A 24,830-nucleotide genomic window follows, 5' to 3' on the forward strand; every position below is an offset into this window, starting at 1 on the left:
TTGCTTGGGTTCAGTAAACATAGGTTTTACAAAGAATTTATTTTACAAAGAATTTATTCGAGCATGATACAAATATAAAAATAAAATAGTGCACAGTAGCAAGAAGTGCATAAAAAAGAAAGAAAATACCGATTTTTTTTATTTTTTATTTCAGTTAACATATCATGCTCAAAATGGGGTAGGAAGAAGTAAAAACTTATAAACTCCTACCCCTGAACACTTGAGACTTTAAAGTCCTACTGTCATTAAAAAATCAAAAACAAAGTCAAGATGGCAGTCAGAAGTAGAAATTACTAACATTTACCATACCTTTTTTTTTTTTATTCTTTCTATGACGTCAATAACTTCTAAATAAACCATGCAACAGTCCCTGCAGTATTTTGTGATTCTCCTATCATGAAAATTCTTGCAAAGTCAGCAGATCACCACATAGTTTTGCACTAATGCATAATTGTGTTTGTTGCAAATTTTCTTCAAGATGTTCAGATACATAGGGGTCTAAATGGCTGCCAACCCTCACTTACAGGTGGCAGTAATTCTTCTGTTACGCTGCTACATCAGCTTTACTTGATGTAATAGTCCGTGATTAGTATGGAAATAACTCAAAATTTCTTGCACGTTTTGAAAGAAGCACCAAAACATCTATTATCTTGATTGCAAAATACAACAAAAACAATCGTAAAATGCAAGGAGAACTAATTAAACTACTGACAAACAACAAACCACATCTAGCTTTCATATGAAGATGGTCGTCAATACAGTTTTATCATAAGTAAAACAAAAGATACTGTTCAGTTCAATTTGTTTCATTGAATTGAACAGTATGAATTTAAAACTGTTTTGAATTGCATACTATGCAGGTTATTAGTTGGGTGTGTCTGAAGGTGCAAAGGGTGAATGTGGGGTTAAGCTCCAGGATTTTTATTTGTCTTATTTTTTTTAACATCAAGCTGCTTAGGAACTGCTAATATAAATTGGTTCAAACCTACGGTCGAGCATCACATGTAAATGACTTATTATTGTTTGGTATCAGATATTTAGTATAGATAAATTAAATGAAGTAAGTGAGGTAAGTAAGTGAAATGTTTGAACTCTTTTCACATTAAACCAAAATAGAGAAATAGAAGCAGCAGGTAAGTCAGAGACAAAGAATTCTCAAAAGCTGTCATGTGCATTAAGTTTTTTTAGTCACTGATAGCTTTTGTGTGCACAATGTCTTTTGGCAAATGTTCAACTCCACCAAATGTGACATAATCAATTATGGCAGGAGCATAGACTTTCTTTTGCAACACATTGCTCCTTTGTGGACGACACATAGAGACAAATGTTTGCGTCAGTCAGATTGAACTTCAAAAGGGCCCGTGTTTGTGAATGCAGGTGCCGGTTTGTGTGCGTCGGCCACCTACCTTAAAATGAAGACAAGCGACCTGTACTGAGAATTGCCCCATCCCCTCAGTCTAAAGTCAAAGAAAAAAGTGAAAGAAAAATCATCTGGCTGTGTTTGATAGATTTCACCACAATATTTTTAGTTTTACATGAAAATTGCAGCCATTCAGCTCAAGTGACACCAAGGGTTTATGATTTGCTCTGTGGATACACGGCCACCTCTGCAATTCCATATGTCCCCAGTAGCTGACAGGAATGGATAGGCTCTATTAACATAGATACAGGGGGCCAAAGGCTGTGTTGTAACTAGAGCTATTAATCCATATAGTTGGTCTATCAATGTGCTACACTACATGGGATCAAAAGAAATAGCCTGCTGTCATGGAAACACCTCCTGAATCCAAAAGGATTGTTTGAATGAAGTTTTTAGTAATTTTCTTGATGAGGCTGAATTTCTTTTCTGTTTCGTACAGGCACAACTATATAATCCTGATCATTTTTTACTGTTGGACAATTTTGTGTGCTTGTTTGTTACACGTTTGATTTTTCAGTTGTTTTTTTTAGTGTGTGTGTGTTCGTGTGTGCTGTTTGAGTGGAGCAAATAAAAGAAATAGCCATATTTCATGCATCTTAACAACTCCCCAGTGTCTCAAGGCTGGGCTCTTTGATCAACACCATCAGGTTCCTGTCTTGAAAGGGACATGCTGGGCTTATATACTGTGTACATTTGCAATTTAGATTCAACATGAAGAATATTGTTTGAGCATTTGCATGTCAAAGGAAGAATTTTAATTTTTGAAAATGGTCTGGAGTGGCAGTAGTTTGATTTTCTTTCTTTTCTTCACTGTTCATTCTTTCCTTCTTTCCTTTTTGTGCCCTGGGGATCATGTTTTAGAAAAAAAAAAAAAAAACTAAAATTAAATAAAGCAAAAATTATGATCTCTCCCTGAAAGTGTGGCATTCTTGATCTAATTTATTAAAGGGGTTATATTCACACTCCTATTGATGCAAAACAAAGGTATGGTAATGTCATTTTAATTTATTTGATGTTGCTGTTATTTGAATATAAATATTTCTTCTTCATTGTTAAGAATATAAATGAATTATAAAGCTCGAGCAAATACAGAATGAATTTCTGCTTTTGCTACATCTTTATGCTTCCATACAATTCCCTTCATTTCCTGCAATGTGTATGTCCATCTGAACAAAGCTTGATCTAAGTTAAATAACATGACAATTGCACTTAAAGATTATATTCACATCTATGCTGATTACTGTGATCTTTACACCATTTAATAATAACACCTTGTATTCTTGTAAGAGCTTCTGTAAAAATGGAACTGATTTACTGAATGTTCTCAATGTTAATCCCTTCTGATCTTAGACATCTGGTTTTTCACTGTTAAATTAGCAATATTGTATAATATTTCCCAACAGCTGCTCCATAGCTACTTGCATGGGAGGCTGAGAAGAGAAGGTTAATATTACCAGATTTTTCCTTATGGCTGGAAAAATAAATCTGCTTCTATATTTACGAAAAACAAGATGATACTGCAAAATAAAAAAACCCATAAATTTTGGCTTTAAAAATTCAAAAGCAATGACTGACTCTGTATGCAATAAGAAACACTAGAATATCATCTTTTATGTCATGTTTTAGTCCTTGTCTAAATTATCCAGTTTCCAACTTCCTTCACATGCACCAGAGGGACCAGAGGGAAAGCTGAGAATGGTGATAAATATTGTTCTTATTTATGAAACGTAATAATGAATTTATTATGTTTCTTTATTCCGTTGGAGAAGTAGGACACATTAAAATGATCCGGTCTCTGGAGCAAAACAAACCTATAACCGGAGGAAAGGCTTTGGAATTTCTGTCATTGCTGGAGACATGAAAAGCCAGATAACGTAGCAAAAAGTAGCGCAGTTCATCAAGGAAGGAGCTAGAGGAGAATGGAAACTGGCGTGCCAATGCAATAGAAGCTGTTCCATAATTGCTTCGTTAAAAACCAGTTGCTTTGTGTGTCCTAGAGTAATTAAGCAGTTGGAATTTTACATTACACTAGTGAAAATTAACAAAGAGCACATCTGGGTGTCCCATAGGTTTAGTCATTAAAAAGCCCATTATTTTTCAAATTACTTTTTCAATCTTTCAGCCCCCCTAATCCGGAGGTATTTCCCAATAGACAAGTTCCCGTTCTTGTTTTGAATGACTCCTAAAGGGAAGTTAAACATTTAGCGGATGGTGTGGCCCACGTTGACTGCTCCTTATAACCAAACTCTATGTCCAAGGAAAATGCAGCTGGGGACGAACATGGCGCAAAAAAGATTGGAAGAGGCAAAAAAAGCTCTGTCATTGTTGGCATTAAATTAGAAAAAAAAATAAATAAATCTTAATTGCTACTTAAATGTACCAAATCCCTTAACACATTTGAGTTTGCAGTTTATGTAGTTTCCAGACTGACCACAGTCTCTTGTGGAAAGCAGTGATTATTGAAGCAATGCTGTCACATGATCATACTTATTACTCTTAATCACAATGTAATGATGGTCCAGCAGGAAAAAGCTGACATTGAAAATTGTCAGTAAAACTAAGGGCTAGGGCTAAGTGTTTGATTGTCTTTTCTTATAAAGATTTTTTTCATACCGTTCATATTAGTTTTACAAGGGACATGGAGAAATACTTTTAGTATTTTTACAAATGACTAATGACCAGACAGTAATGTTTAGGCGCAGTATAGTAGGCAGAACCGGCTTAAAGCATGCACAGAACTTTGATCATGTTATTGTAATGGTTGCTTTATTTAAATTAGAATTTTAATGTAGAATCATCATAAAATTGTAAAAGCTCATTATGCAAGTTTTCCACAGTTTCTTTAGTTATTGAAAAGGAAAATTAAATTGTTTCATAGCAGGATAACAGGGGTCGCATTAAAAGACCATTTTCTGTATTCGACTGTGAATATATATATATATATATATATATATATATAATATATATATATATATATATATTGATTTGTGTGTCTACACATACAAGCAAAGCCATAAAAGCTTTGCAGGCCATTGTATGTATAAATATCTAAAACAAGAGAGTCAGCTAAGAAAGGCTTCAAACTGGAAAAAAATAAAATAAAAAATAATGCATGGCTAGCATATCAACAATGTTTTTTTTCCCTCTTTGGGGCCACTGTTGCTTGAACATCACAGGGATCCTCCTGTATATATTTCAAGTTTGTTTGCAATGCCACTGTGTTTCTGTAAAATATCAAATCCACACAGCTGAACTACAATATAATGTAACATTTAGTACCTCGATAAAGATGTATTTTAATTAATTTCAGTGTATCTAAAAAAATTATTTTCACTATGCTTACATTTGTGACATTTCTTTTTTTTTTTTATGTCATTGAGCGTTTTCTTTATAAATTTATAAATTCTGTAGAGCAGAGTTTAAAGACAGAAACACATGTGCTTTAAATGAATTAAAGTATATTTGTAGAAATCCATCAGCACAAACATTGGACTCCAGTCAAAGATTGACATGTGGACGGAAGTGAATAAAAGCAGTATTTTTATCATGATCCCGGCCTAATTACTGGCTGTGTCTATCTTCGGATTTGCCACCTTTTTTCTTAGTAGCAGTCTCTTAGTAGGGAGCATGGCATCATGCATTCACACGTCGTCAAAAATTCTCAAAGAGTACAAAATATTGAGGGATGAATTATTTACTGACATCGGAATATTTCTGGAGGTGGAAAGTGGCCAGCACTTTTATCCATGTGAGACTCTTGACAGTGTTTGCTGCTGTAACAGGCAGAGCCTGAGATAAGAGAGCACTTTGACCAGTCTTGCCTCCCCATGATAAATCTTTATCATTTTAGGTGATGGTCTGACCTCTAAGATGGGCCCTGGCCAAGGGGGTCCTCATTAATACAACTTGAAATCCTCTCAGCTCATTTCTTCTATTTCCTTGATGCCCGTGACCTTTCTGGGACTGCCAGTACCAAATGAAACCCCCTTTTAAGGTTCAAGTTTGATGAGCGGATTGCATGATTCTGTTTGGTCAAGAAAAAGCTAGAGAAGAGAAGCAGAGGTTGGAGTTCTGTTTTCTCCAGTGCCAGAATCTGATGTGTTGTTTGTGAATATCTTCTGACAGAAATCAGATGGAATTTATAACCTGCATCTGTTTATTTATTTATTTTTGTATTTTTGTTGCCGGTGGTGGGCAAATGACACAACAAAAACTTGTCTGTACTGGGTTTTCACAACATTTTCATGACTCTTCAAACATTAGTGGCTTACTGGAAAACAGCTTCCTAAAATTACATAAAAATCATAGAGCAAGTAGTGAGAGGATGTCAGATTAAGCTCTGGGTTTACTCAGTTATCAGCTGTTTATTTTATTTTTTTACTTCACCAAAGTTTTAAAGTTGCACTTCTATTTAGATATTGTTGTCTACTAAAAGGCTAAATGTAAAAGTAGAAAGCTATGTAAAATGTAAATAAGTACAACACAGATCTTCCCTTATTGATAATGTTTTTATATATTTTAAATGTAGTGAGTTTCAGATAACCTAAATGAACTGGAGAAAAATACAATAAAAATGTTGACAAACTTTACAAAAAGTCATTTCAAATCAATCACAGGTACAATCCAGTTGATTCTTGGTATAACCATTATTTTTTAGCATAAAACCTTTTCTGTCTATAAGGAAACCCAGGAGTTTGCATTGTCAATGTGCATATGTGTAACCGGATCCTTTCTCTGTTGTGCTGGTTTTATTGAGTGATCAGGCCGTGACACGGTTTGTCTTTAAAAAGGATGATTTCTCTATTTATTCTGACAAGAACAACAAACAGAAAACAACTGTGTTATAGGCTGCCCGCTCCATAACACGGTTGTTATGGACCGTGACAAAAGGGACTATGTCTCACAACTTTTAAATAAGCAAAATAAACCTTTTTTATACAACATACCTGATGAAAATAACATACAGAAAACAACCATGTTATAGGCTGCCTGCTTCAAGTCCTCTCCCACAGGACAACATGACAAAAGGCACAATGTCTCACAACTTTTAAATAAGCAAAATATACCTTTTTATACAACATACCTGACAAGAATAGCATACAAAAAACAACCGTGCAACAGGCTGCCCGCTCCAAACCCTACACAAAAGTACAGAAGTACATAACAGAACTTAATTTAATAAATCTATTAATAAACTGGATGTATTTAGATGAAAAATAAACAACACACACCTGTCCCGCAGGACAACATGACAAAAGGGGAGCGTTTAAGGGGCGCAAACAATTTAAAGACAACAGAAGAAGAAATAAAAAGTAGGGGCTTCCGATCTTAAAGTAACAGAGTTAAAACAATGACAGAGATTTTTAGAGGTGTTTCAGTAAGGTGAGAAAAAATACAAATAACCAAAAAAAAAAAAAAAAAGACATTTTGTGTAGTTGTAAAAAAAAAAAGAAATACAAACAGGCTACATATGGCTCCACTGTAAAGCAGTCGGAATTACTGTTGCCTGGGTTCAAATCCCATCTCAAGGTATGTTCTGCATGTATTGCAGATTAACTATATTACTTTAAGAGATGCTTCGAATGCCATCAAATACGTCATAATTTCTCATGTAGATTAGGTTTTTTATTAGTACCTGATTGAACTGAACAGTGAGTATTTCCCCTTGCATTTGAATGCAGCTCACTCAGTTTCTCATGAGCGGGCCCGAGCGCTATCTGCGGTCAACTGCGCTAATGCCTGTAGAGATACTCAATAATGGAGAACCTCGTCTGATTAAATAAACCCAGATATTTCATTTTGTCCAAATGAAAATTTATATGACACCAATTAATTGTATGTAGTTCCTGTATTTCACACGTCATCATAAAACTGCAGCTCCAACAGAACTCTGACAAGAGCTGCACAGTTTCTATCATTTTTATTGCTGTCCATTCTTCTGAGAGACTGCTGCTTGCAGTGCTGCTAAATCACAGTTATGCTACTGCAAAACTTAACACATGTGTTCATGGTGCGGACCCTACTTAAACTCATAACTACGCTCCTCCAGACTGAACAACTCTGATAGCAGACGGCATGTCCGCTGTCCACAGTTAAACTGCTATTTGGAGCTTTCCTGAGGTAATCATGAGTGAATCAATTTAAGCAGTCAGCTGTCCTTCAAATTGCTTCCACGCGGTACTGGGCTTGGTACCCCAGAAGTCTTCCTGAAACAGGAGGTAAAACGTGCGACACTCTGGGTTTAGACGCTTTTCTTGGTTAACTCACATTTCATAAGTTATCTCTGTGATGGACTGGCGACATGTCCAGCATTACCCACCTCTGGCCCGTTGACCACTGGTGGAGATAGGCACCAGCACCCTCCTGGATGGATGGATTGATATTTGTACCTGTGTTTGAACAGATATGTCTATTCTTTGAAGGTGGATTGTTTTCTGGCCTATTTGAGCCACATCAAATGTCTGGCAAGCTAGTACAAGTTTCTGTGTTATTGTAGAGGTGTGAAAAACAAGTTGTAAGTAAATGAAAACACTAAGTCTGAAAATAGGCAACCCAAAATTTTTACTTTTATATAGCTACTTAATTTCTCGTTGTACTAAGTTCTGTAGTCTTGTTTCAGTAATTTGGTGCAATTCCACATACCGCCGCCAGGGGGTCGCTTTATGTTCAACCTTTGAGAAGGTTGGACATAAAGAAGAAGATTAAACCGCCTTAGATGCTAAAGGAAGTTTAACGTCGCATATATGTTAGTTATCTTTAAGGGTAAAATAAGTTATTAAGTTGAGTGTCAGTAGAGTGTCATGTTATTTAGTTTGTGACTAGTATCATGGGGAAACCGGGACATATTTTTGAAAGCTAATTAAAAGCTAATGTTAGTGGACTTTGTGCATGTGTGTGACTTAGCAGAGTGGCAGCTGACGAACTGTTGTGTTCACTTTGAATCTATTGTGTTTTGCACCGTCTAAGACGGTTCTCACACAAAGGATATTATTTTAGTCTTTTTATTTGTAAAATTTATGCTCCTTTGTGGGTCATTGCAATAAAAATAACAACATAAAAACAATATTGTTATGAAAGTCAGTGGTTAAATAATGGTCGCCTATATGTGAAGCTTAGTAAAGACACTGCTTTATAGGAGCATTACAGCAGTTTGTGAGGTACTCAATCTGAGGAATAGCTTATTGCAGTTGCCTAGTGATGCCTGAAATATTGCATATAATGTGTTGTATATGGAGTATGTTCATGATACAGAAAATAATAAACCTTCCTGTTAAATTAAGAAGAAAACTCAACATGTGTGTCTCTTCATTTCTATATCCTCCTAGCCCTTTGCCCATCCAACGCTGTTTTGTAACATCATACCATAGTTATGAAAATATGATCTATCTTGGCTTCAATTCATGCCGTTGTGGCTGGGTTTTCATGTTTTTGTTTTTACTAATTTTTTTATTCTTTGTGATATTCTCTTCTAGAGGGAGGTGTTTTAGACCAAATTATTTGGAGTACTCACTTATGTCTTTTGATAACTCTAACAGGTATGGGTTATACAAAATATAATAAATATATTTAAAATGTTGTTTTTGTTTGTCTTTACTGTTTCATTATAACAAGACTGAATGTTTTTATTTAATGTACTTCTACATATGTCCAAAAATGGAGAAATGCTGTGCTGGACTAGCAGGATGGAAGTGTTTAAGATTGAATTATTTGGAGTACTCACTGCTGTCTTTTTTGCTATATCTAACAGATGGAATAAATTACAGTAATCCAGATCTGTTTTCCTGAATGCACCACATCAAAGACACAACGCGGCGTTTGAGGCTGGACCTGTCTCACATGCTGTGATTCTCTCCAGGTACTCTGACTTCCTCCCAAAGATCAAAAATGTGACTGTAAGTTTAATCGGTCTGTTTAAATTGCGCTAAGGTATGAGTGTGTGTGACCATAATTGTTTGTCCTGTTTGGCGATCTGTCCAGGTGTACCCCGCCTCTAGCCTCGTGCTGGGGATTGGCACCAGAAAAGTTTCATACCACAAATAATTTCTTTGTATTTTGCTGCCAATGACCCAGGCTTTCTTGTAGTCTTTAAAGTAGTTTCAATTTGCTTTCTGAAGCTTTCCTTTTGAGTTTGAGTGCTTTTTCACTCATCCTCTTGCTAGACTTTATGCTTGATCTTAAATGCATATTGTGCAATATCTGCTTTAAAACCCCCAAAAGAAACCAGACAAGCGAAAGAAAAAAGGAAAGTCAGACTAAAAAGACTTCCCACATTACATGAATAGCACTTGAAAGACTTGCTTTAGAAATAGTAGTGCTTTATCTTTTAGCTACCATCTAATCCCTGTAACATTTTACACAAACAACTGTTTGGGAATTACCTTTATGTTTGTAAAACCACTTTTCCATAGATTCAACTAAATACATTGGAATGAAGTGTAAATTTTCTCTTACATAAAGTGTCTGAAGATCAGATTTTAAATGTGGTTTTTTGCTTAGTAATGTGGAGACACAGTATTTCAATGAATAATTTATAATTTAAGTAACAGCAAACAATGAAACAATTCCCCCTTTTACTAATCAGAAATTATACTAAAATGAGTAAAAACAAAGTAGAAAAGAGAGATTTCCTTAAAGTCTGTAGAAACATTTCTCAGGACTACTTAAAAAATATATACAAAATAATACAAGAGTTCTTGAAAGCGCAACATAAAGAAATGAGAATTCAATTAATTATTTTGCAAAGGCCTGTCTCAGTACACATTCACTCAGTTTAAATGACCTGTGTCGGCCCTTAAAATAGATATAAAATTCATGAGATACTTTTTTCCTAATATAAAATGACATCGATATTATTAATTCATTTAGGAAATAGAGGTTTTGTGTCACAGTCAAGCCGTGAACTCTAATTATAGTGTGATTAATAGTATGGTAATTGCGGTCCCTCCCTAAGACAGATTCACTTGCTCAAAATAAATCACAACGACTAAAATCTCTCGAATCCCTGTGATCAAATATCCATTGTCAAGGCTTAAACCATTTTTATACATAGAGTAGTAGTTTTTAGTGCTTAAATAGTTAGCCTGGCAGAAACCTCTTTGGTGGAATTTTAAAAATCTAATATTGAAGAAAATGTCACACTTAGTCTGAATCTACTGTCACACTTCGCTCAGCAGACTATGCGAAACACTGTAAATACATTACGCTGTTATATTTTTAAATGAAATGTCTTCCCAACAAGTTGTTTTAATTGGAGACAGCAAAGGTAAAGCATTTCATTTATATTGTCTCAACATTTAAACAATCTTCTGAGAAGAACTTTAAGAGTAGAGTAGAACCTTTAAAGCTGAAAGGCTCCGCTTTAATTAATGCACACTGCATTAGCTGCTCTGAAGGGGAAAGAGCCAAGACAAATTGATCTTAAAAGACACAAACTAGTGTAGACTGCCCCTCAGACATTTGTTTGGTTATAGTGTTTATCCCACCACACAGCACCTGTAATTTCTCCCATATGGTGTCTAACTGATATGGATTAAACAATTAAGACTATTTTCTCTGCATGACTTCTGGCTTCTCTCCCTGCCTCACAGAGCTGCATTTCAAATTAAATTGCCCCCAAAAGACGAGTTTGCTTTACTTCCCCTGAACAATGAAATATGGCAGGCCCTATCTCTAATTCAAGCAAAAGGGTTGTTTTGGTGACCAACGTTTAAATGTGAATCTACTGCTTTTTTTTCTCTCTCTTAGTCACAAGCCAACTTTTCACTTGGATGTTGTTTTCATAGTTTTCCATCTTACATACTAAACATTAGTAATGATAGTGATGGTAAAATTCATTTAAAGTATTTACATTTACAGTCAAAAAAGTTGTTTTAATATTCATCCTATACTTCAGTGCAAACATATTCATGCTTCTTTTAATTTTTTCCAGTTTTTTCCAAATGTTGATGCATTTGTTAGGTTAGTTCAAACTATTGCATATTCTTCAAGAAGCAAAGGAAATTATGCATGATTTAACATTTTTTTCTTCCGTATTTGTACTTCTTGCCTCCCTGAATTAATTCTGTACTTTGTAGAACCGTATTTCACTGCAAGACTTTTGGGTATGTCTCCACCAGTTTAGCACATCTAGACAATTATAGTCTTGCCTATTCTACTTTGAGAAAATACAAAATAGTTTAAGCACTATGTTTTCCCAGAAGTTCTCCACATGATTTGTTAAAAATTTTACTGAGTCATTATAACACAATAGATCTAATGAGCTAAACCATTCTACTGGAGCGTTGGCACGATGCTTAGGACATCAACTTTTGGACCAGTTTCAAGTGTTTGCAGCCACTAACAGGTTTCCTTTCAGGAATGTTGGCCAGTATTTAACCATTTCCTGTCAACTATGACCTGTTTTCCTGTCTGAATAAATTCATCCTCACAACATTGTGTTGCACTAAAGCATTAGTGTTCCTGAACTGGCAAAAAGTGAGTTTCAGTTCAACTAAGACAAATTAGTGTTCAAATTTCATTAAAGACCATCACAAGTTTTACTACAGCAGCAAACAATTATGTTACCACCATGCATCTTAGCAAATGAGCTGTCTTGTCACACCTTATTGTGGAAAGGACTAAAAACAGACAGGTGGCAGAAAAACCTGTCTTTTGATTTAGAAAGCTCAACCCAATTAAACTTTATAAATACATTGAAGACAGGTGGTTTTTTCTGTAGTGACTTAAAGATTTGCAACAATACCCCAAAGCAATAGCTTCAACTGCACAAAGGACACCCAAGTGTGTTGAGGTTAATTGGATGACCCAATCCATCTCAATTAAAGATTTTAAGGCGCACATCCCCTGGTGTGTGTGTGGAAATTGAAAACGGCTGCAGATGGTTCTTCCTAAGGGGTTTGCTGCAAATAACTGCTGGCAGATATCACCACCGTTTGAAACGTGGGAGGAAACATTTGCTTGGGTTAAAATTAGTTTTGAGCAGTATCATTTCAGAACAATGACTCAAATGCCACAATAGTCTAGGTGATTTCTGTTGTGATCTAGATGAGGCCCAGAATCAAAAACATAAATTTTGTCCAAGATTATGCTGCTGCTGTGAATACACAAAGTCCGCATGAATTGAAACTACATGGTCCTTATTTCAATCTGCCCATTTTGCATCTGCTTAATTCTTGCAGGGCCAAATAAATTCTCACCTAACAAAGTAAACTGGATTGAACTATACTCGCGTAGTTTATCTCTGTCTGATTCAAAAGAATTCTGAGCTGAAACATTTATGCAGGACATAAAAAGCAAAACCCAAAGATATTTGTAAAGTAGACAACTATTTCACAGCATGGTATCATATTTAATTTCAACATCGTACCACTTGGAGGCAAAATAAAAATCCACAGTGAAAGTACATTTGACAAATATCTGCTGCAGGCACATGCATATATGCCTGCAGCATTGTGACTTATTTCTTCATGTCACATTCTTTATGTGAGATAAATAATTTTTTTAATGACAACCATATTATAGCTGCTGAAAAGGAAATTCACTTTTGGCTATTTAACTTAAACAAAGCTTTGTATTTTTACAGATTTCATCCTTTATCATTTTGTTATTTTGTCATACAACTACTATCTATTGACTAATATTAGAATCAAATTCAAAATCAAGTTTAGCAGCATTAATTTAAAAAATAGGCAAATTTATATGCTCAAGATTCAGATCTTTGCACACACATTCTTCCATTCCCACATCACAAAAGCCATCTTGGCTGTTTGTGTTGACACTAATAGAGTTGATTTCCCATGGCATTGTGGTGCATCTATTGCCACACACGTTGGCGGGGCTGAAGTCGCATCATGTTTACACTGAACACAATGACTTCTGCTTGCCTACACTGGTTCTGTCTCACACACACGCACACACACCCAGTCAAGGAATTGACAATGTCCAGAGGGATGTAATGTGACATCTCTGAGGTTCAATGTTAACCTCATTTTGTCATTAATGCTGTGATGTTACTGCCAGCACAACAGACAAGAAGGAGAGCATCTAATCAAAAACGTGCACTGTCGAACACATTACAGAGTGTAACATCACTAAAAATAAACGTAAAATTTTGGGTTAGATTCACGGTGAATCTGGAGATTTATGTTCCTTTGACCGTTTTGACCTTATAATCCCTCAAACATTTCCAAACTCTATTGTGCTCTACCTGTATTTTTTTTTGGGGGGGGGTTAGAAGTTTCAATGTATTAACCTCTGAGAATGACACAACAAAATGCACATTTAATAACATGCATTAGAATCATTTTATCTCTGGTACGTGAGATACGAATACCAAAAAGGCAAACATAACAATGATGGTCAAGCTTTGTTGCTTCTAATTGCATAGTTGTGCAAATATTGAATACATACATAGCACTGAGTAATTTCTTTCACCATCAGGCACCCGTATTTAATTAAAAAATACGAGGCATTTAGCCACATTTTAGTTGCTGGTGTTACGATATGTTTAGGCAAAATTCTTTGTTTTGGCTACGGGCCATTCATATTTATAGTTTTGCTATATGCAGGCTAACAGCATTTCTGTTAAAATATTCTGAAATAATTATTTTTAGCATTATCATCCTTTCTTCTCCTCCTTTTTATAAATAAGTTTTTCCACATTTAGACTACTTTTTATTCACTTTGCTATTTAGAGGTCTGACAAAAATATCAGCCTGCTGCATACATTTGTCAGCTGTATGAAAATGAACTCTGATTTTAGAGGCAGAGCATCTATTGATTTTCTCTTTTAAGCAATTTACTGAAACACCAGAAATAGCAGATTTCTTTTGGTCTGAGAGTCATTGAATATTGATATTTCATTATACTAAGGTGTGACTCTTATTGATGTTTTGCTTAGATAATAGATTCAGCCAATATTATTTGACATATGTCCTACAGGTAATTACAAAGCTAATTGGGTTACGGTAGGCTAGTCAAGGATTTAATTTTTCGCATGAAGCAATTTGCTTGACCAAACATCGGCCCAATTAATTCCGTACTCTAGAAATGGCTCAGACTAGAGGGTTTCAACCATGGGGGGGACATACATAGTGTGAATATTCACAGGGTAATTGTTAAACAGTGTTTGTTAGAAGATTTAAATGAGAATATAAGTCAAGACTTCCACTGATAAAGTGAGCTGACTGAATGTAGTGGCATTCTTTATACTGACTGAGGCAGGTTTGTGATGAAAATGTTTTCTGAAAGAGGCTTAACTGTCATATCAAGAAATCCACCCACCACACCATTGAATCTCTGCGGCTCCTTCAGAGTTCGCTTGGTTCTCTCTGCCTTAACCAGTATGTCTGTTTAGGTGGAAGGCTGTGTTTTGGTAGTTCTTTTTATTTTCAGATGATAAGTTCAAAGCTTTTCTTTCATGACCAAAACATGTTTTAAACTTGTCCATCATTTTATCTCTGACCTCTCTGCTGTTATTGTTGCTCTTCATGATGTTGTTCTTCACTAATTTTCTATTTAACAACCCTCAAGTGCCTTTTAAGAACAGATATTGATAGATTGATACAAAGACAGTTGAAACTAGAAGTTCACATACACTGAAAAAGGACATTTTTCCCTCATTGTCTGAAGTTAAGTCAGACCAACCTTATCTTGTTTGAAGTCACTTAAAATGATCAAAATTATTTCTATTTGCTAAATGTGACAATAATGGAGAGAAATGTAATTTATTTAATTTCCCTTTAGGATCAATAAAGTATTTTTTGAATTTGGAAATATGTTAAAGATTTATTTATAATTGTCTTTAAAATTAGTAGTTTTTGGTTCAACCTATGGAGATAATGTAGCAAAGAGGGGTTCTTAATAAAATAAAATTATAGACAACCCTGATCATCCTCTTAAAAAAATGATGTAAAACAAATATATCTTCAGTTAAAGGTTTATTCAGTAACAAGAGAAGATCCTTCAAGATCTCTGAAGAAACTTAGACTAACTTTTAAACTCCCTTATGGAATTAATAACACTTTTGAACTGAGTCTATAATGCCTGATAAAGCGTACCTCCCTGTTAATCCACAGCTATGCGACTCTAACATTCTGTGTTAGTTACAAAAAATAATTCATGCATTTATCATTGTACCTAGGACTATTTTAATTCTCCGATATAAACTGATCTAAAACATTTTTTTTTTGTAAAACTGCCATGATATATCTATTTTAAGTTTCTTCTAAGTCTAAAACTGACAGTATAATTTAAAAATCTGTCAGGAAAAAATATTTTTTTGTATTTGAAAAAATTGTTGTCTTTAAGAGATAATAAATCCACTCTATTTTTAGCAGAAGCTTCACTGAGACTGCATGACTGCGTAGTTGCAGTAAGTTTAGTGAGAGGCATACTTCAGCAAGACTCACACCGCAGTGAATTCGCGAGGTAGGGAGTATCTCCAGCTTAAGATTAAGCTTAAAATGCTCCTTTTTGATAAATCTTATAGTAGGTTTTATTAGGTGACATTGAAGTATCCCTTTAGTCATGCTGTTGAAGTCTTAAGGTACTGGCAACACCCAACGATGTGTTGACCACCTCTCGTCAGTCTGCTGTCTTTAATGTCTTTCTTTTACATTTATGTAAATACCGTAATCACATTGTTGTGATTAACCTTTGTGTTTTCTCCCCCTTCTTCCCCTTTTCCATTCCAGATTTTGCTGATTTGGCATTTCCCTGTTTGTCTTCCCTGTTCTCTCACCCTCCACACTGCTGCCTCCCAGCTAGTCAAGGGAAATGCAGCTGTCTGTCTTAATTCTTGTACTGCTAAAGGCCTCTTTCTGTAAAGGGGGAGTTCTCTGCTTCACTGTCACGCACCACATTGTGCATGAACAGGGTGGGGAAATGAATTAAATATTCAATGCAATCTACTTCAAGGGCAATGCATCTTTTTTTGTTACAAATAGTAATTTTCTAATGATTTTGTCATTATAGAGTGATTGAATCAGTCTCTGCTGAATTGAAATAATATGTAATTGTATTGAATTTTATAGAAGGGGTGGGGGTGCACAATCATATAGTTAGGACTTTTACCTGATGGCAGCAAAATTTTATTTACACACTGAACAAAGTTAGTTACCATAGGGACAAACAAAGTGCCTTGTCTGCAGAGATGGACCCATTCATTCCTTACCAGCAATATAAACTCCATGTAGTTAGTCTGCCACTGGATTCTGAAATATAGCAATTTTTGAGGGAACATTTTGTTAATGTCAAAGCTGCAGTTTTGGTCTTCTGAATGGCATATTATTTTACTTACTAGTAGATGAATTTGCATATTTTAGACTCCCCCTAAACTTCTAATTTGGGCCAAAATTATACTTTTAGGTCAAAATTTTATCTAGATCAAATTTTAGATCAAAATTATGGGTGATTGCATGGGTAGAACAGGACTTTATTACAGTGATACCAATGACTAATTATTAATACTATAATACACTTGATGTGTTTCTATGCACAGATTAACTGTATTGCTTATGGTTGCATACAGTGGTGCAATAGGCATGGGAACAAATGTCCTCTTTCCTTGAGGAATTTAAATGTTTTTCTTGTTCATGTATGGGTTTTCTCCAAGAAAGCTTTGGACTACACACAGTTCAAGAGTAATTCTAAACTTCACCAAGAAATTATTTTTTTATGTGTGATGTTGTTTATGTTTTTGCTAGGTATTGAATTTTAACCTGTCAATAATATATGTAGATGTACAAATATATGTGTGTGTGGAAATTCCAACTTCCAGATGTCAGTGAAGTTTAAAGTGCATATTAATTTAATGATGATGATTTTCTGACTCGAGCTCATCAGTGAACTGCAGTACAGCAACACAAATGTTGAAATGCATAATTTCTTTCAAAGGTTGTAAAACCTCATGCAGCCTCAGATGTATGGCTCTAAGGAGGAGAGGTCTGTACTATATGTTCTACTTGGCCATAAAATGTACATTAAAAGAAGCAAAGCAAAACAAGATTAAAAAAGCCTATGATGTTGAAGATTTTTCAAAACTACAAAAAACATCCCTAAGACAGCTTTCAAAATACCCATAGATGCTAAGATTTCCTCTTGAAAAAAGCTGAGTTTCACTCATATGTTTTTGGAAATATATTAGAGATAGATGGAATTTAAAAATATAAATGTAACCCATCTACTGACATTTAGCCAAACATGCTATCAAGGTTCAGTTTTAAGGTACATTTGTTCAACTGCTTCTTAGGACAAGCAGTAAATCTGTGTGTCTGTGTACATGGAAGCACCACTGTGCATTTTATAATTAGTAGTGGTAAAGATGACATGTTGAAAAGTGATTTTAAGTGACTTTGGATCAGCTATAATTAATACCAGACAGGCTGCTCTTCTCTGATTATTTTAATAATTGGAGATCAACTGTCCATTTCATGCACAGGCATGTCTCAAGTTTACAAAGCATTGATGTCAAAAAGAAAAAAAAATATCCATTGAATTATAGTTATGTCAGTGAAAGTTTATCAGAAAATGGGTAGGCTTGTTGAGGTGATAGAAAAGCAACAGTAACTCAAACTGTTACAAACAAGGACTTTCAAAATATAATCTAAAAAAGTGTCCAACATTAAAGCAGATACAGCAGCCATAGTAGCAGGAAATCACACCCAGTGCCATGCCTGTCAACTAAGAACAAATATCTGATCCACAAAGTTAAAATTTGGACAGTAACATTTCAGAAAAAAATGTTTGTTCTAGAGAGCATTGACTTTTTCTGGACAGACTGATGGTTAAGTGTAAGTATTTGGCATAGACAACCTGGGAGTTTCCCCATTCAGCTCCAAGTGTCTGACTTGGTGTAAGGAGGAGTGTTCAAAAAATCTACGTCATTGTTTAGATGTTGTAGATTTTTCTTTTTCTTTTCTTTTCAGAACTGTAGCTAGCCTACGATTGTAGCTTGACAATGGCAGCGGTGAAAGTTGATGTCCATGTTGCTCACAGACATCAATTAATATCAACAGCTGTCTAGTTTGGCTTTTCACTTCTTTCTGTTGTTTAAGGTGCACACAGTTTCTGGTAAGCTTTATAGCATCCAACTGGCCCATTACAAAAGTTGCAGCCAAACATTGGAGACTGGATAAAATTTTAAACTTCAGCAGAGTCCATGTCTTCAGCAAGCAATCGGTTGTCAATAACTAGGTTTCCAGATCATAGACCACGTATGAACATAGATTAAGGGGATGTGGTTTTTACTAGGCTAAACAGTCCATCCTTTATTCTATTAAAAATTTAGACTGATGGTTATTTTGCAAGGCACATTTTCTGAGCACACTTTAGAAATCGTATTATTAATTAAGCGTCAAAGTCCACAGCCTACATGAGGATAGTTGCCAAGCATGTCAACACCTTTACATCAATGGTGTACCCAGCTGCTGATATGTCCACCTAAATGATGCACCATGTTACAAAGCTAAAATCAACTCAACAATTTTCTTAAAACTGACAGTGGACTACAATATGACCAGATCTCAGTCCAGTAGAAACTCAAAATCTCTAAGAATATTTCTCACACCTTGTTGAATATATGCTATGAAGAATTAAATTCAGTCAATTCAGGCAAAACTTGGTTTAACCATATAGTAACAAGTTGTCCCTAAAAAAAAGGTGGATAAGTAAAAGATGAATAGGTTTTTCTTTTACTTAAAATGAACATAATATTGAAACATGCAAAGATCCAAAAACACTGTTCAAAAAATTGTTTGAGTTTCAAATAGAATTACATGAGTAATGACCTTCACTGGTCTTTATTTGCGATAACATAAACATGTGAGCAGTTATTTTCCATTAGTGAGAAGTCTAATATTGTCAGGTGTTGTAAATATTAGGGAGTCATATTTACAGAACATTGTAATTAGCAGCAGATTTTCAAGAGCCAGAATGCACAGCTTGTGGTGATGCATAAGCTCTGTGCCACACATAAACCAACCTGGAGTCCCTGCAGATGAACACTGTGCAAAAGACTAATACAAGAAAAAACATTGCCTTACTGCTCCTACCTATCGGTTACCAGAGGTGAAGGCTTTCTTGACGGTTTTGACAGCAAGATATCACTTTGGCACATTTGAGTAATAAGCCTCACAAGTTTAAGCAGAGGACAGCACTCTACAGTCTTTCTTTTCTGCTCACACAGTTCAGTCTCAAAACACACATCCACACACACACTTCGTGCCAGTTTCTCCAAGCCTACCACCCAATTAAAGCTGGTCCTTGCAGCTTCAGCTCCAGAGAGGACTGGATTCCCTATCTCCTTCAAGGCAATCTAATACAGTAGTTGTATTTTAAAGGCACGTTGTTAACTGTAGTGCCTTATTTTTAGGGTGAACACCTGCGTGTTTGACATCTTGTGCCGTCTGATACCGCTTCTCTTGAATGGCTCAAAAGTGTGATAGCTTCTAACAAGATATAACATGGCATCAAATCAAACCCAATAGAGCTTTTGAAACATGTTTTTAATCACATATGCCTCCCATGCAATCATACTCAATATTTTAAAGCAGTAGCCTAGTTTCATGGCCAACCATTAATCCAATTACAAGTGTGTAGTACAACGATAAAGACACGTATGCTTGCATTTAATATCATCGGAACACAGATGATTGTGCTTCAGTGAGCATTGACCATTTAATGTGCATATCCTCTTTTATGCAAGTACTCAGGCTTCTATGATCAGCCACATTTACATATTAATTGTTTACCATACCCTCATTGAAGTATATAAGGTGTTGCCAAGGAGATGCAGCATGTTTCTGAGCACTTTGCCTGTTTGACCTGTGGGTGTATGTGTGTTTTTGAAGATTGGTGGAAGAAAGAGAGAGAAGGATGTTTTAATGCACACACGGTGAAGCACAACATTGTTGTTCTAGTCTGTGCCTGATGGTACATGAGCATGTGGACAAGGATGGGTAATCAGAGCTGCTTTGGAACTTTACAAGAAGTCATTAACAGTCAGGACTATTGTGCAGACCGTGATTTCAAAGGTGCTCCACAACAGCTTGTGCGGCAAGGGCTGATTGAACCAGAGCACTTGAAAGGGGGAGAGAGATGTCAGGTTCGTAGCATCCTGTCGCGGCCCATCTGCCTCTCTCTCTACTCTTGCCGTCATTCTCCTTTGTGAGAAGGAAAGGGTTTGAACATCAAAGAGCAGCCATGCTACCTTGGAGACAGAAACAATTAGTAAGTGATCTGGTAAAAGGTGGGGTTTGGGAGAACCCAAGCGATGATGGTTGTAAAGAAAAGAAAGAGAGACATGGATGTCTTTAAAGACTGAGGATAGTGCTGTATCCCAAACACTGAACTCTACTGAGAAACACTCGATTAGGTGACGTAGGGATGTAGCCACTACTAGTTTAGCTATACTTAACTAAGAGTTAAGTATATCTTGGATTTTACAATTCACAAGGAAAACTTTTTGAACATGCTTTTTTTCTTCCCTGCTAATAAAAGAAAATGCTACAAGTAGTCCTTTGCCTTCAGTAGTCATAAAGGCATAGGCAAACTAAGTTACCTTTTAGAAGGGTTTCTGAATTCTTAAATACTTCTATTTCTTCTTTTCCAACTGGCTATCTTATCCAGTATCAACTTGTTTTATTGCTAGAAATTATCCTGACCTGTGTTTACCATGAGTGATGCTAAACAGACAAAAATTAAGCAGTTACTTGCTTGTTGCCACAGTCCTTCTCTGATTTGTTTTGGTAGGAAAGACTTTTTCACACGTCTCTATCATTTTGCTAGAATTTTACTGGTTACTATAGTACAGAAACAATATGTGTGCAAATCTAGCAGTTAAGTTATGAATATTAATTCTTGTTTATATTTTGAGACACGGTACAATTTTCAAACTTTGCAAGATTAAATTTTGTGAATATGTAAAAAAGTGAATGTGAGACTAATAATAATCCTAAAGTTGATGACAGCATTGTGCTGGAGGAAAATTGAGTGATTTTGGCTCCATCTCAAAAACATTAAGTTCGTATCATAGTTTTTGCATATTTCCAACACATTTTAATAAAAAAAAACATAGTAATAGTGTTTACTATAGTGACTTTTTACTTAATAATAATGATCCTAAGTTTTTATCCTTTGGGTGACATGAGAACAAAACTTTGCAACTGTAAAATATGTGTCTTATTTTAATGCTGCCCCACACAACAATAAACTGTGTACATATAGCACTGTTCCAGGTATACGCAATGCACAACACTTCTGGCTGTGAAAGCGTTGTCTCATTAGTAGTTGTATCCAACAATATCTCCACAGTAGCCTGGCCTGAGTTCAGATCAAATCTCACGGGAAGGTTCCTCATATAGAATACCCTTGAGCTGTTTCATAGCTATCTAAACCCCCTTAGATGTCTTTGCTGGCTAGCTAAGCAACTCCTCCTACTTTCACCCCAGTATGCACTTCCATTCCATTATGAATGGAAGTTTCACTTGGCTTAGCTGTTGTGTTATAATACATTTGTCATCTGTGAACAGGCCAGATAATAGGGTTGGAAAAAATAAACACAAATTAGGTCAATATCACCTAGTCCTATCCATAGAGGTCAAGTTAAAGGACAACTGAAGGTAAGGAGTTGATGCAATTTATGTAATAAAAAAATACTTTCACTTCATAAACAAATACACTAAGCAATGCATTTCAAGAATTATGCTTAAAATTAAATTAGCTTGATTGTTAAACCTAATTAATATTTGGATTCCAACATACGATTACATTAGTTTAACAGTAGTAATGTGGTTCATATAAAATAAATCCACTTTGCGGAATGAAATAGAATTAAAACTATACGAAGCTATAATTATGTGACCACTACCAAATGTAGTGATTAACCTAAGTTTCAATAATTTCATTCAATTATTAGCCAGAGAAATATATATAAAAAAAAATCAGATGAAAGAGCATTGATGATAGCATTGCAGGCTTTTTTTTTTTTTTACATATATATTTCAGTGCATCAGATAAATTCATATAAACAATGAAGCTGTCTTAATCAAAGTAGAATATGCCAGTCACACAGCTGACCTTTCTTAATTTCTTCCTTCAGTGAACAGGTGTGTGCATGTAAGCAAGATTTTGTCTTTGGGCTCACAGTATTAACAAAGACCGTGGCCTTCAAAAATAATCACACCCCTGGAACCTTATCACATTGTTACTTTACAACCACAAATGAGTACAAATGACAAATGATTCACATGTCGTTGAGATACAAAGTAATACATAATTTTTAAATAAAATTAATATGCTACTTTCATCAGAGTTGTTACCCAAATAATCTTAACATTAAACCTAATCACTTCTCAGTAACACAACAATTTTGTGCTCATAAATGCAAGTCTTTTAATGTATGTCTGGAACAGCTGTGCAGATGAAGATACTGACTGTTTCTTTGCTGAATTGCTGAAGAGGTTGCCTGTGAACATACATGTCCTAGTCTTGCCACAGATTCTCAGTTGGATATTGTAAAAAAAATAGTCACTCATTTTTGAAAATAAAATGTATACCTAGATTGATAACACATGCAGGTGTGTTATTAATCTTAACACACCCCAAAAAAGATTAAATCTTTTAAAAAATTATATTTTTCAAAAAAGTCTTTTTAAAAATATAATTTTGATCATTTTTGGCTGGATTACATGGATGACTAAAATTCAGTTTCAACAGCTCTCCTCTCTTAACCCTTTTCATAAACTCGTAAAATGAGCTCCGCAGATGCACAGTCCCACCAGGTGTTTGCTAATTACTACTGGATAGTCTGAAGGGGCTGAGTGGGGGAACTGCAGGAGTGGGCTGCTCTGTGAGGCAGAAGTTCTAAAGCTTGGAAACTGCAGCTCTGAGGAGGAGCTGCACCTTGAAGGTGGTGCTAGGTTCAACAAAGTATTTTGGACAGTTGAATAGTTGTCTTTGGAGATTAAAGGATTTCTCAAGCATTCATAAAAGAATCAAAGCAACACTCCAAGTATGAGCAGAATGACATTCTAGCATGACATAAATGTTAAAAAATGTTTGATTTTACGATACGTCCCCTCTAATAGTGGCTTTCAGGTCATCTGCATTATTGGGTATTGTAGATACCAACAATTTGGTCTATGTATAAGTTCATTTGAAATTTGTGTAGGGCTATCAGAGTGAAGTAGGTTGCATGCTGCAGTTTTCAAATTATTTGTTAGAAAAAATAAACAAAAGAAATATTCTTTGGCTTCATAGTTATTCATTCATTTGTGTTGATTTGTCACAGAAACTTAGAAAAAAATAAACATTTGTGGTTGCAGTGTATTCGAATGTCAAAGGGATTAATATTTTCCAAAGCATCAACTGAAAAATCTTCAAAAGCATTTTTATATTTATGTAACTCAGTCTGTGGATTTTGGCACACGATGTATTTTTCAGTGCTGTGTACTTTATTTAAAGGACAATGTAAATCAAATCTCAGTATTTTTCTTTGCTTTATGAGGTACAATGCATGCTTTCTTCATTGAGTATCTCGGAGGCCGGTTCTGAAATCTGAAATGATTCTGGACGTTCTGTTGAGGTTTTTTTAATTATTATTATTTGTGGCTATTGTTGATTATTCACTAACATAGTAAGAAGCAGAAGATCTTGCTTCAATCATTTTTGATAATGCAGTCCTGAAATGAAGAGTCAGGCATCAACAATCAGACAAGACATGAGGCAACCGCCAAGTTTTTCTGGGCCTGTAGGCATATGAACAGCAGAGGCGGCATCAGTCCCTGGAATGAAGACGGTGACCAATTCCAATTCAGGGCTACATCAAAGACTGTGAATGCAGCAGCACTAACAGGGATGCTGGAGGTCAGGGACACTGGTTGAGGGATTTAGTCATTTCAGAGCTTATGTGAAGCACCATGGAGAGCAGCCATAAAAGGACAATGTCACTTTGTGACCTCCAGTTGGAGGGATACAAACCTAGAGCAATGTGCGCTGCATGGGACTGTTGCACTGTTTTGACACACTGCATCATGCAGGGCTGAATTGGACTTACACATGTACCAAAAAGCGGAAGGTAGTACTGAGATCTTTTTGGTTTTGCTCATATTTTTGTCTGCCAGTTAACATATTGCTGACATTCTTTTAATCATTAATTTTTCATGTGTGACATTTTCTCAGATAGAGACAGGGAAACATGTAGGTTCATGTGTAATTCAGTGTACATGCATAAATCCACAGCAATAATTTTTAAAGACAATGACAATAGGTGACATTGGTCATTTCTGACAGTAGATTTAGCATCAATGTCCAGTAAAACAGCCTTGCTTTTCAGCTTTAATTCGGCTCTGCAAGGGAGTCACATATCAACTACCCCTGTGACATTTACAAGGTGCGACAATACTCAGAGGAG

The 24,830-nt window shown here is 35.5% G+C and overlaps 1 long non-coding RNA gene across 1 annotated transcript; it reads left to right on the forward strand.

Moving 5' to 3' along the window:
* The first annotated feature begins 9,180 nt into the window (after nucleotides 1-9,180).
* Nucleotides 9,181-16,296, forward strand: LOC122836926. The gene is made up of 3 exons (XR_006371667.1): nucleotides 9,181-9,275; nucleotides 15,757-15,847; nucleotides 16,114-16,296. It is a non-coding gene; the product is annotated as an uncharacterized LOC122836926 (long non-coding RNA).
* The last annotated feature ends 8,534 nt before the right edge of the window (nucleotides 16,297-24,830 follow it).

The sequence above is a fragment of the Gambusia affinis genome, linkage group LG09, assembly GCF_019740435.1.
Source record: "Gambusia affinis linkage group LG09, SWU_Gaff_1.0, whole genome shotgun sequence".
NCBI lineage: Eukaryota > Metazoa > Chordata > Actinopteri > Cyprinodontiformes > Poeciliidae > Gambusia > Gambusia affinis.